The 15,974-nt window shown below is 39.9% G+C and overlaps 1 long non-coding RNA gene across 2 annotated transcripts; it reads left to right on the top strand.

The window, feature by feature from the left end:
* The first annotated feature begins 675 nt into the window (after positions 1-675).
* LOC139085076 (uncharacterized) lies at positions 676-14,949 on the top strand. Of its 2 annotated transcripts, none has more exons than XR_011543102.1 (3): positions 676-849; positions 1,496-3,069; positions 14,498-14,949. It is a non-coding gene; the product is annotated as an uncharacterized lncRNA (long non-coding RNA). The 2 variants fall into 2 exon arrangements; XR_011543101.1 differs by having other exon boundaries at positions 696-849; positions 2,958-3,069; positions 14,498-14,616.
* Positions 14,950-15,974: the final 1,025 nt, after the last annotated feature.

Here is a 15,974-nt window from a genome sequence, read left to right as displayed (position 1 = left end):
GACCCCTTCTTTCAACGCACCATGTTTGGAAGGCAAAGACAATTGCTTGTGTGCTTTTCAGCCTTAGACAGGGTGTGTTTCTGTATTTCATTTTGCTGCAGTAGCACACACCCCGACAGAGCCCCGGCTTGATGATTGTAATTCTCCTTCTGTGGGACTTCCAGCAGGGCTGTCCTGTCACTTGCTGCTCAGGCAGAATGCGGCAGTACATCTGTGGCTGATTGGAGAATGGGCAATCATATTACCCCATCCTGTATAATTTGATATGTGGGGGTCACTGAGGACTCTGGCAATGTTTCTTTGTTTCTCTCTCTCTCTTTCTCTTTTTTTTAAAAGGATGAAAATTGCATTTCCTCTGTATCCACGCCTGTCTATTTTCACAATCATTTATCTTTTCTTAGGGAGAATTGTGTGGCATTTTACGTACTCTCAAGTCACACGTCATTTTAGGCTAAAGGTATTTATACTGTTTGTAACATGAATGACAAGAAGAAAATGAGACTATGTGGTAAGATTATGAAGCAGTGTTTTAATAGATTTTATTTCTACTTAATCAAAGAGGCTTATATCCCGTGGAAGGATAGAATTATTCTATCCTATTCTGTTCTATCCTGTGCTGTTCTGTTCTGTTCCATTCCATTCTGTTTCATTCGCTTCCGTTCCATTCTTCTGCTCACCGGATTCTTAAGTCTGGCAGCAGCCTGGAAGAGAAAGAGAGCTGCTGCTGCTGCAGCTTTGTTTGGTTGGCAATGTAGTTTTTGACCCACATGGTTAGTGAATGTTGGGAAAGCTGTGGATGCAGAGGTCAAGTCAGGAATCATGATGCTGTACACTTTGCTGGATCACCAGGTACCTCTGTTTATTGTCCCATGAGCATGCTAGTTTAAGCCTGTTCAGAATAATGGGAAATTGGATAGGAAGAAAGATCAGCAATTTGTGTGCACAGCTCTGGGCTCCTACCCAAAGAGAAAATGTAAGACAAGGCACACAGGTAGGGGCCATACATCCTGCCTGCAAGGCCAGATGGATGTTGGGTCTCTGGTTTCCTTCACTGGCAAGTTTACTGATGTTAAATTGGGCTTGGGGAAGATGAAAAGCTTGGAAAGGGTGGCAGACGGTTCAATTGGAGGTATTCCACCTACCCCAGGCACCCCAGGAGGTAGAGATAGGCTGATTCCAGAGAGAGGATATAACTAATCATTTCCCAATTATCTAGAATTTTCTGCATAAGGAAATCAATCTTTCTCTATGGTCTCTTATAACATTTACCCAATTTATTCTTTCAATACTTTTAGTGACGGTAGGGTGAATGCTTATCTAACTTTTCAAAAGACAAGAACAAATTTTAAGAAGGAAACATAGCCCATGTGGAAACTCTAATTTTCATTATTAGACATGGGTATAATTTACTCAAGTTGTTGACTACCAAGATGTAGGCCTGGGTGAAAACCCTCGCCTTGAATCACAACTCTGATTCTCGTTACTGTCTCTGTAGGCAGATACTTTCCATCTCTGCTCCTCAATTTCTTCATGTGTAAAATGTGGATAATCATGTCACCCTCTCAGTGTTGCTGTGAGGATTAAATGAGATAATGAGGATTAAATAATTGTGAAGCTCCTGCCAGCACCTTTTCCAGCCTCTATCAAAGTTAATCGAGTTACATCTACTTTGGAAAGCTCTCCCTGACTAATCAAGCCCACAGTGTGGTATATGTTTATCACACATTGCTACCTATTATTAGTTAAGTATATATTTTATGTTCTTAACTAGTCCAGGTAGTTTCTAAAGTCTTTGAGAGCATAGTACATAACTTATATTTTTTGGTGTAGGCTATTGAACCTAGTATGGTGAGTTGTACATGAACCACACTAAGCAGAGATTTGTTTATTGAAAACTGGAGAGACTTGTTGACTTTCTAAATTCAGTAGCTTCCCTGGTGGTATTCTCAGAGAACGCTATATAAATCACTGTGTAATGTCTACAGACATTTTCCAAAGTATTCAGCACTTCTCTTGGAACCTGGGACCAAAACATATACTTGGAGAATTTACCTACCTCAAGAGAAGGCAGCAGACAGCAGGAAGCTATGGAGAAGAATTTCCATGGAGGATTTTCCTTAAACAGACGACTGCCTTTGGCAGTCCAGGTTCCAACTGTAATATGAAATTGATTATAACAATGGGAAGATAATACTAATACTAGTGGTGATGATGATGGCTAGCACTTACAGTCTTTACTATGAGCCAGTACTGGGACAGATAATTTATAAGTATTTCTCATATAATCCCCACAACAATCCTTTGAACTAGGAATAATTACAATCCCTCTTTAGCAGATGAGGAAACTGATGCTCAGAAACATCAAGTTATTGTTAAGGTCACAAGTAACTTACTCAAGGTCACAGACTAACAGATCTCAGTATGTATGAAATATGAAGGATGACGCCAATACCTAACTTTGGATTTTTCCTCTATTATAACCAGCATACTGGAATGTGTGATCATGCATGCATACATACACACACACACACGTATATATTATATACAGGTACTATATGATAAACTAGAGGGAAAGAAACTGCTAATTAATTTTGATTGATATATTTAGTTCCACCCATAGAATGAATAACTTATAACTCAACAGAGTTAATTTTTTCTATTATTTGGGTTCAACTTTTCTTTTTTCTGATGCATTTTTGTTCTGGGAAATAACTTTATTCAAGCAAGTTTCTCCATCCGTCCCTCCTTCTATCCTTCCCTTCTTCTTTCCTTCCTTCCTTCCTTCTTTCCTACCTTCCTTTCAATAAATAGCCAAAGCAGGCAGCCACAAAGACATTCTTATCTAATTGGTGTAAAGACCAGATTAGCGATTATGTGGCTATAGCAAACTAATCAAATTCTATGAGAAAGTTGTGAAAAATGTTCACTTTAACACTATTCTGTCTTTTAAAACATAGAGTACCATATCTGAAGATTTATCTTATACAAATACAGTGGAAACAATGTGTAAGGGACTAAAGCATATTTGAGTGAGATCTAAGAAAATCCCAAGAAGAAGATATCTAACCAGTAAGTATTTTAATAGATGGATAGTCTTGCTGAAATCAGAAAGTGGTTTGTAGAAAGAAGTAGAATAGCTATAATTAGTGCTGGATGCAAATGGTTAAAGCAAAGAAGTCTTATTTTATCCAGTATTGAAAGCCATCCTTGCTGTGCAAACATCATCACTTTTGCTGAAATAAACTGTACAGTGTCAGTCTCAGGTTGGTGATTGGAGAATCTAATTCTTGGGGCTTTTCTCAACCAAAGAGTACCAAAGCTCTTCAGATAGTGTGAATGTTCAAGGTTGCCCATGGCCGTATAGACTTACAGTGACACATTGCTGGGCTCTGTTAGGTAATAGAACTGGTTACTGGCTTTTGGAGGGGCTTCAGTTTAGATCTGAAATTTCCAAGCCAAGAGTGGGAAATTTTTCCCACTGTTCATTATAAATAAACAAGTCTTCAAGGAAGCTATCTCTTTTGTCAGAATGTCTGGGGCAGGGGGCCCATCAGTGAAGGCACCATTTCTTGGCAATAAAAGTCATCTAACAATAGGGTGCTACTTTACAGTATTTTAAAAACAATTAGATGAAATTACCTTATGATTTATACTTGGAAGTAACAAATTAAATATTTTGGGGGCATATATTACAATCAGTCACTTTACAAATTCTAATAAGGGTGTGAAAAAAGATTTGTGCAATGTTCCAGCCTGTGGCTTCTGCAGGAGTCTGATAGATGGCCATGTATCTGAAGGAGACATTTTCTGATGCCAACCTTGAAGGCAAAAACAGACTGAAGGTGGTGGTGGGATGGAAAAGAGATGCCAGGGAAGATAGGACCCAAGGCTTGGAAGGGGTGAGAGAGCTCAGAGCCATCCTAGACAAGTTTCTAGATTGTTGTGATTAATATGCTTTTCACTCTTTTACAGAAACACCTCCAAGATCCTTAAGGGAATTTATGTGTATCACATAGGTTTAAAAAAAAATATGTATATATATATGCCTAGGGGCTGGCCCCATGGCCAAGTGGTTAAGCTCACATGCTCCACTTTGGTTGCCCAGGGTTTCGCTGGTTTGGATCCTGGGCATGGCTTCCCACATAGCATAGCCAGAAGGACCTACAACTAGACTATACGACTATGTACTAGGAGGCTTTGGGGAGAAGAAGAAGAAAAAAAAAAAAGATTGGCAACAGATGTTAGCTCAGGTGCCAATCTTTTAAAAAAAATGAGTAGTTTAAAAAAATATGCCTAATAAATTGTCTTCCAACTCATGATATCCTAGATGGATCAATTCCACAAGACCTTTCAAGTGATCAGTATAACCTTATTGAAATAGCTGGACTCACAGAGAATTTTTATTTTGAGAGCTAATGAATATTTTTATGGATGTGTGTGATTAATTTCATTTCTTTCAGAATTTCTGACAGTGTGTACATGTGTGTTTTCACTTAGGGAAATGGCCAAGACCTTATTGAAAAACCGAGAAAGTACAAGATGGCATGGGTTTTAGCTTAACTCTGACTCATACATTCTTGTGACCATGGGCAAGTCACTTCATTTCTCTGGTTCTCTATTGCTTCATTTGTAAAATGAGAGAACTGATATATGCCCTTGGGTTTGTATGGATACTTAGGAAATCTATGATGCTGCTGTGTGTAAATATGCTTTTAATATTCATAGACTGTTGCTTATCTTTTTCACTCTTCGCTACGAGGTGGACATTTGCTTGGAGGAATGGAATAGGAATGTGGAGCAGGGATGGGGGGAAAGACAATACAGGAGAGACTGTATTATTGTATTGATGGACTGATGAGAGTAGTGCACCATGACCTGAGGAGTGTTGTTAACTTAACTCTCTGTGCCCATGGCCCAAAAAATTAAAGCAAAACAGAGAGCTGGACTGAGCTAGCATCCCAAACTGCTTAATATCATCAACTAACATATATTTCAAAAACAATGTTTGGGAATTGACAAACCATATTTAGTAACGATGCTAAAAAGTCCAGTATGAGGTATTACCTTCATTTTATAAATAAAATGACATTCAAATGTGCAAATATAGGGAGTGTATATTATCAGAAAAAAACCCAGTTCTTCAAATTCAACAAATTTATTTTTTGGAAAACTCATCCATTGTCCTTATCATTCTCATTTTTCCATGAACTGGTAAAAAGTCATATTGTAGGGTCACAGGTCCTAGGACTGGCATTTAAAGAGTCCTTTTCATTAAAGGTCCTTTTCAGCATTTACTCTAGGACTCTTGTTTGTATTTTCTCGGGGGGTCCTATCAGATGAGTGCTCTCCTAGGCTTGCTTAAAATCCTAAAAGTCTGATGTTTAGTGGAGCTGGTAGTGCAGGGACTGTTTGTTGCCTTCTTGGGATACAAGCCAAGATGCATTCTGTGTGCAGAGAGAAGGCATATGCGAGTGCGTGTGCCTTTGGAAACAGTGAGGAGCAGTGGGATGGAACCTTTGTAACCCTGCTGGGATTAGCATCCTGAGATGGAGTTTTACAATTAGAATGGTATGAATAACATAAATAAACTGATAGTGATTTACTTAGATTTTTATTTCATTTCCTGGAGTTTTATGACTTGAGTTTTGTGAAAATCTCCATTATCAGTTGGCAGGTATTCCACCCACCTAAAATTGTTTGTTGATTGTCTGAGAAATAATTTTTCCCTAAGAAAGTCCAGCATTGACATAGCACCGATTTAATTGTTACATAATTCTGCTTATTTTTCATAGACTTTTGGCTATGTGTAGCCTCTTGGTGTTCTGAGGGTGCTCCCTAGCACTGTAGTAGTACTGTCTCAGTGAGTCAGTCTATGCCTGAATAGGAAAGCCTGCTTTCAGAGGACTCAGTTTCCCCCTTTGTCTTTAGGAAGATGATAACCAGGCATCTCCTGGAGGCAGAGATATGAGCATCCTTCTGCCTTATCATGATTCCCTAATGTCACTGGAGTCACTACCAATGTATACTTAGGATATGAGCTCCCCACAACCTGAAGTCATGATTTCTTGTTGCAAAGTTGCAGTGTGTATAGTGGTATAATAATCAGCACCCCTTAAGAGGAAACTAGAGAGCAACTTGGAGTACTTCTGTTAGCACACGTGAATCCACTAAGCTTTGGCCTTTTTCTGGTTAGTCCATTTTGGCAGGCAAGAGGCCAAAGTTAGTCTTGGCCCAAGGCACTCTGCAGTGGGAAGAGGGTGAGTAAGGGACATGTCTCCCCTTGTTTAAAGTCACACAGGGACCTTAAAAGACATCCCTCTGATGTTTATACCAGGTTACTCTTTTCCTCAAAGAGAGATGTTAAGTTCAGTAAGTGGAAATTTCATTCTATTCATCTCCAGCTGAATGTTAGACATAATTGAGCTTACTTTTTTTAAAAGTTCTGGCCTGGTAATGAAGTAAATTTGAAAAATAGCCTCTTGGTTTTGTGAAGACAGGGCCCTTTAAAGATGAGAAAACAAGGGAAGGGGGCATGTGATAGATTGAGAAGGTAGCAGCCGAGAAAGTGATGTGTGAGTCAGTTTATTCAGTCAGGACTTCTAACATCTGTTCTCTTGTCATGCTTTCTCCTTCAGATAAGCACAGAGGCTCAGTTTCACCTGAAAGCAGAACTCTGTCCATTAAAAGTCTTCATCTTGCTATTCTCTAGGTCTTAGTCAATGAAATCATATAATTTAAGCCATCCACAGTAAAAACTTTCACCCATTGAAAAAAATTTATCTATGCTCTTGACTTTTCACATTCAGTCAATTACTAAATGAAGGAGATTTCCCCCTCAATATTTCTATTCTCATCATAATTGCTTAATATAGGTCCCTATAACTTCCTGCCTGGACTCCAACATGGTCCTCCTGGGTTGCTTCCTGGAACTCAGTCTCTTAGCTCTTCCAATCCATCCTGTGTACTTGTTTTTAGACTTATCTTTCCTCAACCCCAACTCATATCATCTTCCCTGTCTTACCCAGCATCCAATATACCAAGTCTCAACTCTACTACTTGAGTTTCTCTAGATTCATCTATTCCACATCCATTTATTGAGCATCAACAATGCATCAGGTGTGGTGATAGGACCTAGATATAAGAAAAAGATACAAGCCCCACTTTTGATGAGCACTGATTTTTTTTGAAGAGAGAGATATCTAGTGTAGGAAGAAGTTCTGGAGTGAGGGAAGGCTTTGCAGAGAAGGTGACCTTGAAACCCTGTCTTGAAGGAGTGGAATTCATCAAACAAAAGGGATTTCCATGGAGAAGGAAATGTGTGAAGAGAAATGAAAGGACACCAATTTGAGAAATGGTATGAATTCGGAAGTTAGCTCAGGATGACTTGAGGGTGGGTGTTGGTAAGAGTGGCTGTAAGTGAGACTTCATGAGTAGGAAAGAGGCAGTGGCTGGAGGCAGGCACCTGCACTGTGGTTCCCAAACTCCCCAGCAGAGAGCCTCACCTCTGACCAGCCCTGCCTTCTGCCATCTTGCTCCTTTTCTCACCTGGACCCTCACTCACATGTTCTCCTCACTTGGAACATGCCATTTTCCCAGATCTTCCTATCTTGTAAGGTGCAATTCTTGTGCCACTTGTTCCAAGGAGATTTCTGAGACTTCTTGGGCCCTCTTTACAGTGCTCTCTGTTTCTAAACTTCTTTTGTGGTTAAATACATGTAATATAAAATTTACCATTGTAAGCATTTTTAAGTACATTCACATTGTTGTGGTGCAACCATCACCACCATTCATCTCCAGAACTTTCTCATCTTCCCCAAACTGAAACTCTGTACTCCTTAAACACTAACTCCTCATCCCCTCATCTCTCCAGTTTCTAGAAGCTACCATTCTACTTTTTCTCTCTGTAAGTTTGACTACTCTAGGAATCTCATATAAGTGGAATCATACAATATTTACCCTTTTGTGACTGGCTTCTTTCACTTAGCATAGTATCTTCAAGTTTCATCCATGATGTAGCATGTGTCAGAATTTTCTTCCTTTTTAAGCCTGAATAATATTCCATTGTATGTTCATCCATAAATCCATCAATTGTCACAGGTTGCTTCCACATTTTGGCTGTCATGAATAATTCTGCTATGAATGTGGATATACAAACATCTGTTTGAATCCCTGTGTATACTTCTTTGAGGGAGTTTCTCTACTTTTAAAAGATTATTTTAGCCTATATTACAAAATTTGGCATGAAATCATTTATTGTCTCATTTATTGCTGATATTATTTTATAATGCTTTTGAACACCTACTAAGTGGTATGGAATAGATGCCTCATATATGGCAACAAACATAGCCACTAAATTTATTGAGCACTTACTTTTGTAGGGGAGGAAGACAATACTTCTACCCTCTAGGTCCTTCTGGCTGGCCTAGGATTTAAATTGAAATGAGACAGAATAACAGGAGAAAATCAAACAAAGCTTTATAACATGTATATGTGGCAGAAACCCAGAAAAACTGAATAACTGGCCAGAATCACCAAAGCCACCACCTTAAATATCATCTTCAGCTAAAGACAAGGGAGGATGTTGGGGGTAGTGGTTTGAGACTTCAAAGGGGAGGAAGGCAATTCACATGGAAATGGAAAAGTAAATGTTTGGTAGACAGAACTTTGATAAGAATGGGTTTAGCAAGGACCCTCATAGTCTACAGATACCCAGTTATCTATGGTGATGGCCTGTCCTGGGGACAGGCCTGCTATCTTAAATCCTTTTAGGCAGTTAGGAGGGAGGTTGAAGTTTATTTCAGAGTCTTTTGTCCTTAACCAAAGAGACACATTTTGGGGTGGCCAATTCTGATCCCTCACACTTTGTACCAGGCAAGGCACTCTTCTGCATGCTTGACATGTAGTGACATATTTAATCCCCAGAATAACCTCACGAAAAGAACTCTTATTATCCCTATTTGGCAGATTGAGGCAATCAAGGCACTGAGCAGATACGTAACTTACCCGAGGGCATATTACAAGTAAGAGGTCTATATTGTTAACTCTCACAGCAACTCAGAAAGGCAGATATTATCATCTTCATTTATTCAGATGAGAAAATTATCATTCCAAGAAATTAAGTGGCACCTAATACCACACAGTTAAGTAGCAGCAGAATTCATATACAACCTGGTTTACCTGACTCCCATTCTCATGCTCTTTCTATTGCAGTGTGTTTTATCTTATTTTATTCTATTCTATTATTTTATTTTTTAACCAGATTGCACATTCTTGAGAGAAGAAAACACCCTTCTGATTACTGCACATTTCCAAGTACATAGTGATGACCAAATATTTGATTTCTCATTGTTCAGTCAATAAGTCAATGAATGTATACAGTTCAAGGAAAGAACACAAAGTTTTGAGTGGAGACTTGAGGAGGTTAAGGACAGGGGAATGGGAAGAAATTATTTAGAACAATACTTTAAAAAAGAAATTAATGCTCAATAATCATTGTTTTTCATAACCTGTAAGTATGTCATAACACATGGAATGCAATGTTACATATGTTGCCATCTCATGGAAAAAAAGACCCATTGATTATTCACAAGAGTTACACTGGTCTCGTGAATTATTAAAATTTGCTAATGAGATGAGAAGCAGCCCCAAAGTCCCATCAGACTGCTGTTTCTGCTCCTGCCATGGAGGGGCCTTGTCTGTGAAAAGCAGGGTGTCAGGCTGGGAGGGGACGGCTGACAGGGAGAGTCAGCATGAGGATGGATGGCCCCAGTGGGAGGAGGGCATGCGTGAATTGAGAAGTAGAATCCATCCATTATATAAAAATAAACAATAAGCAACTTTTGAATCGCGGTGCTGCATTTCCTTCTGGGATTAAAATGACTACACAAACCACTTGAGCTTCATTTTTACGGTTTATGAAGCTCAAGGGAATTATACGCTTGTAATTTATAGTTGCTGGTTCCACATAGTGTTTACGGCTCCGTATGCTATGTATGATGATATCGTGTGCATGCCTGTACACAGAGTTTAATTAATGACCTAGAGATTACCTTGGCCTGACTTATTGATGTATGTATGTTGGAAAACATGTACTTCCATACTGAAAAATAAGAGTGGTTCAGGGCCAAGAGCAGTAGCCTTGGACTTTGGAGTGAAATTTCACACCACTTCATGGTTACACTAGTTGCAGATCCAGTCTTTGGAATTCTGCATGTATTGTACCCCTTTCCAGCTCATCCTCTAAGCTTTTGCAATAAGTGAAGCAATTAAAAGTTAAATTAAATTCTGAGTCCCTTTGAATCAATTTCTTTCTTATATTCTTTTTTTGGAGAGTACAATGGATATAAAAGTTACAGTTGATTTTTTGTTTATACTTTCTTTGAGAAGCAAAGTCTTTGAGTCTTCTCCGTTTCCTGCAGTTTGGGGTGAGTCCTATATGGACCTGTGCAAGGATGTCTTTTGGGGCCCCACATGCAAAGAGCAGGGGGAAGGTCAGGATGCAGTTTGCAATTTTATTAACTTTTTTCTTTAGAGTAGCTCTTGCTAAACCTAGATTTAAGAGTGTTAAAGTGACTTAATTAGATTGAATTCAGTGGTTTTCAAACCTTTAAAAATCCATAGATCCCTTCTGTAACAAAAAGCATGTGTAGAAGCCAACAGACAAAACAGGTAAATGAGGAGCTGCCTGAATCGCTTTGTCTAGTTGAGAGGCAGTGTGGCGCAGTTGTTAAAAGTAAGAACTGTGGCTCTAGAATGCGTGGGTTCAGGTCCCACGTTTTCCCACTTTCTTAGACGGCCGAGTTACTTAGTCTCTTTGTGCCTTAAGTTTCTGCATCTATAAAATGGGGATGATAAGAATAAAACCTCGTTCAAGTTGTTGTTTTCAGGATTAAAGAAATAAGTTTATGTAAGTTAAGTGCTTGGAGCAGTGCCTCGCATGTGGTACTGTCTGTCAGCTACTGCTATCATTATTTAACCTATTCAAGGCTCAGAGTAGCAGCTTGAAAACCTCTGAGTTATTCAAATATATATTGAATACCTACCATGTTCCAGGCACAGGTCTGAGTGCTGTGGAGATCGTGGTAAACAAAACACAGTCTGCTTTTCTGGCTCTTACCCTGGTCTCTAGCACAGGGGTTGGTGAACTTTTTCTGTAAAGGCCCAGATAGGAAACATTAAAGGCTCTACAGACCATACTGTCTCTGTCATCACTGCTCAGCTCTTCTATTGTGGCACTTAGCCACAAGCAGCCATAGACAATATGTAAATGAATGGACATGGTTGTGTTCTAATAAAACTTTATTTACAAAAACAGGAAGTGGACTGGATTTGGCCTGAGGGCAGAAGTTTGCCTCTCTGTGGTCTATCTCAACCTCTTCTCTTATAAACAAGATGTTTGAGGGCCAGGTCACATAATAGTGGCATAATCAAAACTAGAATCCTATTTCAGACATCCTATGCAGTATTCTTTCCATTCCACCATGCTCTGACACATTGGCTTTGTGAGGGCCCAGCCTTCTCCCCTCCTACCTTCTAGCAAACTGCACAGTGAGCTGGGTGAAAGCGGGGCTGACCAGGAGTCTTACCAGTAGATCCTGCGATTTGCTTGCTTTTGTATCTGTCTTTAGAATGGTATATTTGCTCATTCAATAAATATTTATCAGGTGCTATAATGTACTAGACACAGTAGCCAGTGGTTAGCAGGGCAGACAAAGGTCCTACTCTCTTGGAGCTTATATTCTAGAGGGAACGAGAAAGGCAGTAAATGATACACAAAGTAACTATATTATCAGCCGATCAGGAGGATTGGGAACAGATTGTAGGTTTCCCTAGGGTGGTCAGAGTAGACCTCACTGAGAAGGTGAAATTTGAGCAAAGCCTTGAAGGAGAAGAGGACCTCAGCAGAATGAAACTGGGGCAAGAGCCTGTCTAGCAAAGAGAACTACTGGAGCAAAGACCACGGACCATGTCAAGAGGGTTGGAAGAATGGCAAGTGAGCCAGAGTGGCTGGAGAGGAGTGTGCAAGGGGGTGTAACAGAAGACAAGGTGGGGGTGGGGAGGGATCATGCACAATTCTGTAAGCTTGAGTGCAGTGGGAGCCATTGCAGCGTTCTAAACAGAGGAATGCCATGCTCCGAAAGAACAGTCTCCCCCTGGCTGCTCTTGAGAATGGAGTATAGAAGCAGAGGCCATTGCTTCAATGTGGACTTTCCAGAGGAGAGGTGATGTTTACTCAGGCCACGGTAATAGCGGAGGATGGAGGGAATGTGAGGAGGTCAGATCCTGGATCTATATTTGGAAGGAAAGACAAGGGTGGAGTATGAAGAGCAAGAGAAATTAAGGATGACCTTCTGCTTATTGTATTCATAGGATTCCCGGGCTGATCACACAGTCCAATAATCTTCTTTTATGGGTGGGAGAACTGAGGCACAGAGAGGAGTGACTTGTCCTGGGTCCCAGCAGCCAGCCCGTGGCTGCCTGGGTCTAGTGGGCACAGATCTACCTCCCCATTCTATTCACTATGGCTTGTCTCCTTGGGTTAATCTTCCTCCTTCCCTGATGCCACAGAGCTACATGCCCCTCCTGAATCTCTTCCATGTCATTCTCTCTTTACTTACCCTGTCACAAAACTATCCTTTCATTACTGGTTCCCCGCCTCTAGCTAGCTTTTTTAGGGCTCCTAACATAGTGTTTGATACACAGTAGGTGCTTAATTCATGTTTGTTGAATGAAGAAATAAACAGGTGTTTCACAGTCATTTTTTTTTTTAAGATTGGCACCTCAGCTAGCAACGTTGCCAATCTCTTTTTTTTTTTACTTTTTCTCCCCAAATTCCCAAGTATATAGTTGTATATTTTATTTAGTTGTGAGTCCTTCTAGTTGTGGCATATGGAATGCTGCCTCAACATAGCCTGATGAGCAGTGCCATGTCTGCACCCAGGATCTGAACAGGTGAAACCCTGGGCCGCCAAGCGGAGGGCACGAACTTAACCACTCAGCCAGGGGGCTAGCCCCTCACATAGTCTTTCTTTTCCTAATTTACAGCCATCCAAAAATCTCATTGTTGCTCTTTTATAGTTTTCCTTCTTTCACTGACTTCAGTGTTTGCTTTCTTTTTTTTCCTCATAGAATCTTTACTTGGATTTGCTTCATATTTTCTATTTTAAGACTTTCCATAGAGCCTGTCACATTGAAGGGAAAGTCTTTTGATTTTCATTTTAAATTACATCCATTAAACAGTAATACATCAGGTAGTAAGGTATTTGATATTTTAAATCTCTTTTTACTTTCTTTTGGCTCCTCAACAGGTCTCTTGGGGGGCATACAAGTTCAAAGCATCTTGAAATTCTGCCAGAAATGGGGCCCAGTTGCAGCAGTGTGTATAGTACTTGGATGTGTGAAGTGCAGCTGGAGAAGGAGTAGTTTACCCACGCCCGGAGTGTAATACGTCTGTCCGAACTCGAGCCCCTCTTTTGCCATTACTCTTAGTTGAGCATGTGCTATAAAAGCTACCATGCGTCAACAATCTAGGCAACTTTGCCCTGACTTAATCTTCTCAGGATGAAGGTGCACCTGCCGGAAGCATCGTCCAGAACTGCTAGTCACTGAAACTGCAAATTCACAGAACCCTTTGCTTTGAGCTAGATTATTGCTCTAAGTCCTGCAAGCTACATAAAGACAAATCAGCTTAGCATACATAATCGGTAAAATACCTCTTACTTACTATAAAATGAAAGATGTATTTTTCCTTTTTTATTCTCTTGCATATTATTTTTTGAGGAAAATGTGAGTCTTATTATCTTTAGAAGGGCTGTGAGCTGCAATAGATTATTGGTTGACATATTTTTGGCATTATGAGCCATTGATCATGGTCTCATTCTCTTGAATTCAATGATAAAATAATAGATAATATTTATAGCCTGACATTGTACTGAGTATTCTACATGCGTTATTTAATTCTCACAATCCTGAGGTAGGTGCTATTATTATTCTTCCCATTTTACAGATGATGAATGAAGTTAAGTAACTGGCCCCATGACAATATCTATAGAGCTCACGGCATACTTGTTATCACCAAATAGTTTTGGCATATCTGCAGGTTCTATGGTATGGTGCTAGCTTAAGTTCAGTTTTTCCTCATGTATAGTTAAAATTATGATCTTTTAGGGGTACAGACTAAATCTCAGTAAGTCTTAAGGTTAATTTGTGTTTCACTTGGTATATGATATTTTATAAAAATTCCCAACATTTATATACCACTGTAGCTTTTACAAAATGCTCTTACAAATAATATGTCCTTTCATTTTAGTGTTCTGTGGGCACTCAACCTATTTGCCTAGTATCAGAGTTGTACTGATTATCTTAAATGCAGAGGAAAGATTCCCTGTCCCTCCTTTCCCCTTTTCATTCCCCACAACTCCCACCTCTCCCCACTTCTATTACTTTACAGTACTCAAAATAATCTCATATCTGTTTCCTCATTTAATCCTCAAACCAGTCATCTGAGGTAGATGCTATTCTTCCCATTATGCTGTTGAAGAAATGGAGACTTAAGAGAAGTGATTTACTGTTGGAAAGACAAGGCAGAAGGTACGTCAGAGAGGTTTGAAGTATGGGAAGGACTCAGCCCACAACTGATGGCTCCGAAGATGAAGGGGCCACAAGCCAGGGAAAATGGGCAGCCTCTGGGAGTTGAGACCAAACCATGGCCAACAGCTGATAAGGTAACACAGACTTTAGTCCTACAGCCTCATGGACCAGAATTCTGTCGACAACCCGACTAACCTGGAAACTATTCCCCCCAGCACCTCCAGAAAGGACACAGCCCTGCAGGCACTTTGATTTCTGCCTGTGAAACATTTAGCAGGGAACCAGCTGAGCCATGCTGTGCCCAGATTCCTGACTCATGGAAATCATGAGATAATAAATTTGTTGTTTTAAGCTGCTAAATTTGTAGTAATCTGTTGCAGTGGCAATAGAATGCAAATACAGTCACAAAAGCTGTTTAGCAGCGACTCAGGTGATCCCAAGTTCCATACTGTTTCCGTGGCTGCCCAGGACAGCACCCTGGACTGTGCTCTCTAAGGGCAAGAGGGCCATCTGCCCCAGATGTACACAGGATGATCAATTAGGTACGGGAAAAAAAAGTCTCAACTCTTAAACTTATAGTTTTTTGTAGGTTTTATAATATAATTAATGTATTAGTATAGGAGAATATTTATAATTTGCATATTCACATATTTATAATATTCTTCACAATTGCATATTGCCTGCTCAATTGAGTCTTACTGATAGGGTTGCATGATTAAAAATGCATGTTGAACAGTGACCTAGTGGAGCAAGAACAGAATGTAGAGGCATGCTCTAGTGGAAAGCTCACTGTATTTGGAGTGGGAGCCATTGATTTTATTTCTACCTATGATGGCAATTAGCCCAGTGACTTTGGCCAAGCCACTCCATGTCTCTGGCTTACATGTCCTCATGGTACCTTAAGTAGGCATCCTGGATGCTCCCTGAACTTTACTTGAGAATATAGAGATGCCACGTTGACGTCCAATCAGTAACTACCATCTCTGAACCGTGCCTTTTTTCTGATTGAGGGAAAAAAAGAAAAACAGACAAAAAACAGGTTTTGCTGAGTTGGCTGGTTGTTTGGACCAAATGATTGTGTGTTTGACTGAACTGATTTAATACAATAAGCTACTTCTGGGCAGGTATTTTTCTTATTCATTTTTCTTTTTAATCTGCCAAACTTCTATCCTGGTACTTTGCACCAGATTAATAGTAAGATTTTGTGCAATGAATGGATGGACTTAAACTGGTAAAAAAAAAAGTATTAAGCTTAAGAAGAAGTATTAACAACATAAATTATAGTGATCTCTCTTATTCATTACCAGGGCCCAGGTTGCCTGACTGCTTCTGTTAGACTACAGAATCTCGGGGGACTAGCAGTAAAATTGATGTCTCTAGGGATG

The sequence above is a fragment of the Equus przewalskii genome, chromosome 8 (genome assembly GCF_037783145.1).
Source record: "Equus przewalskii isolate Varuska chromosome 8, EquPr2, whole genome shotgun sequence".
Lineage (NCBI taxonomy): Eukaryota > Metazoa > Chordata > Mammalia > Perissodactyla > Equidae > Equus > Equus przewalskii.
This window is presented reverse-complemented; position numbering and strand designations above follow the sequence as displayed.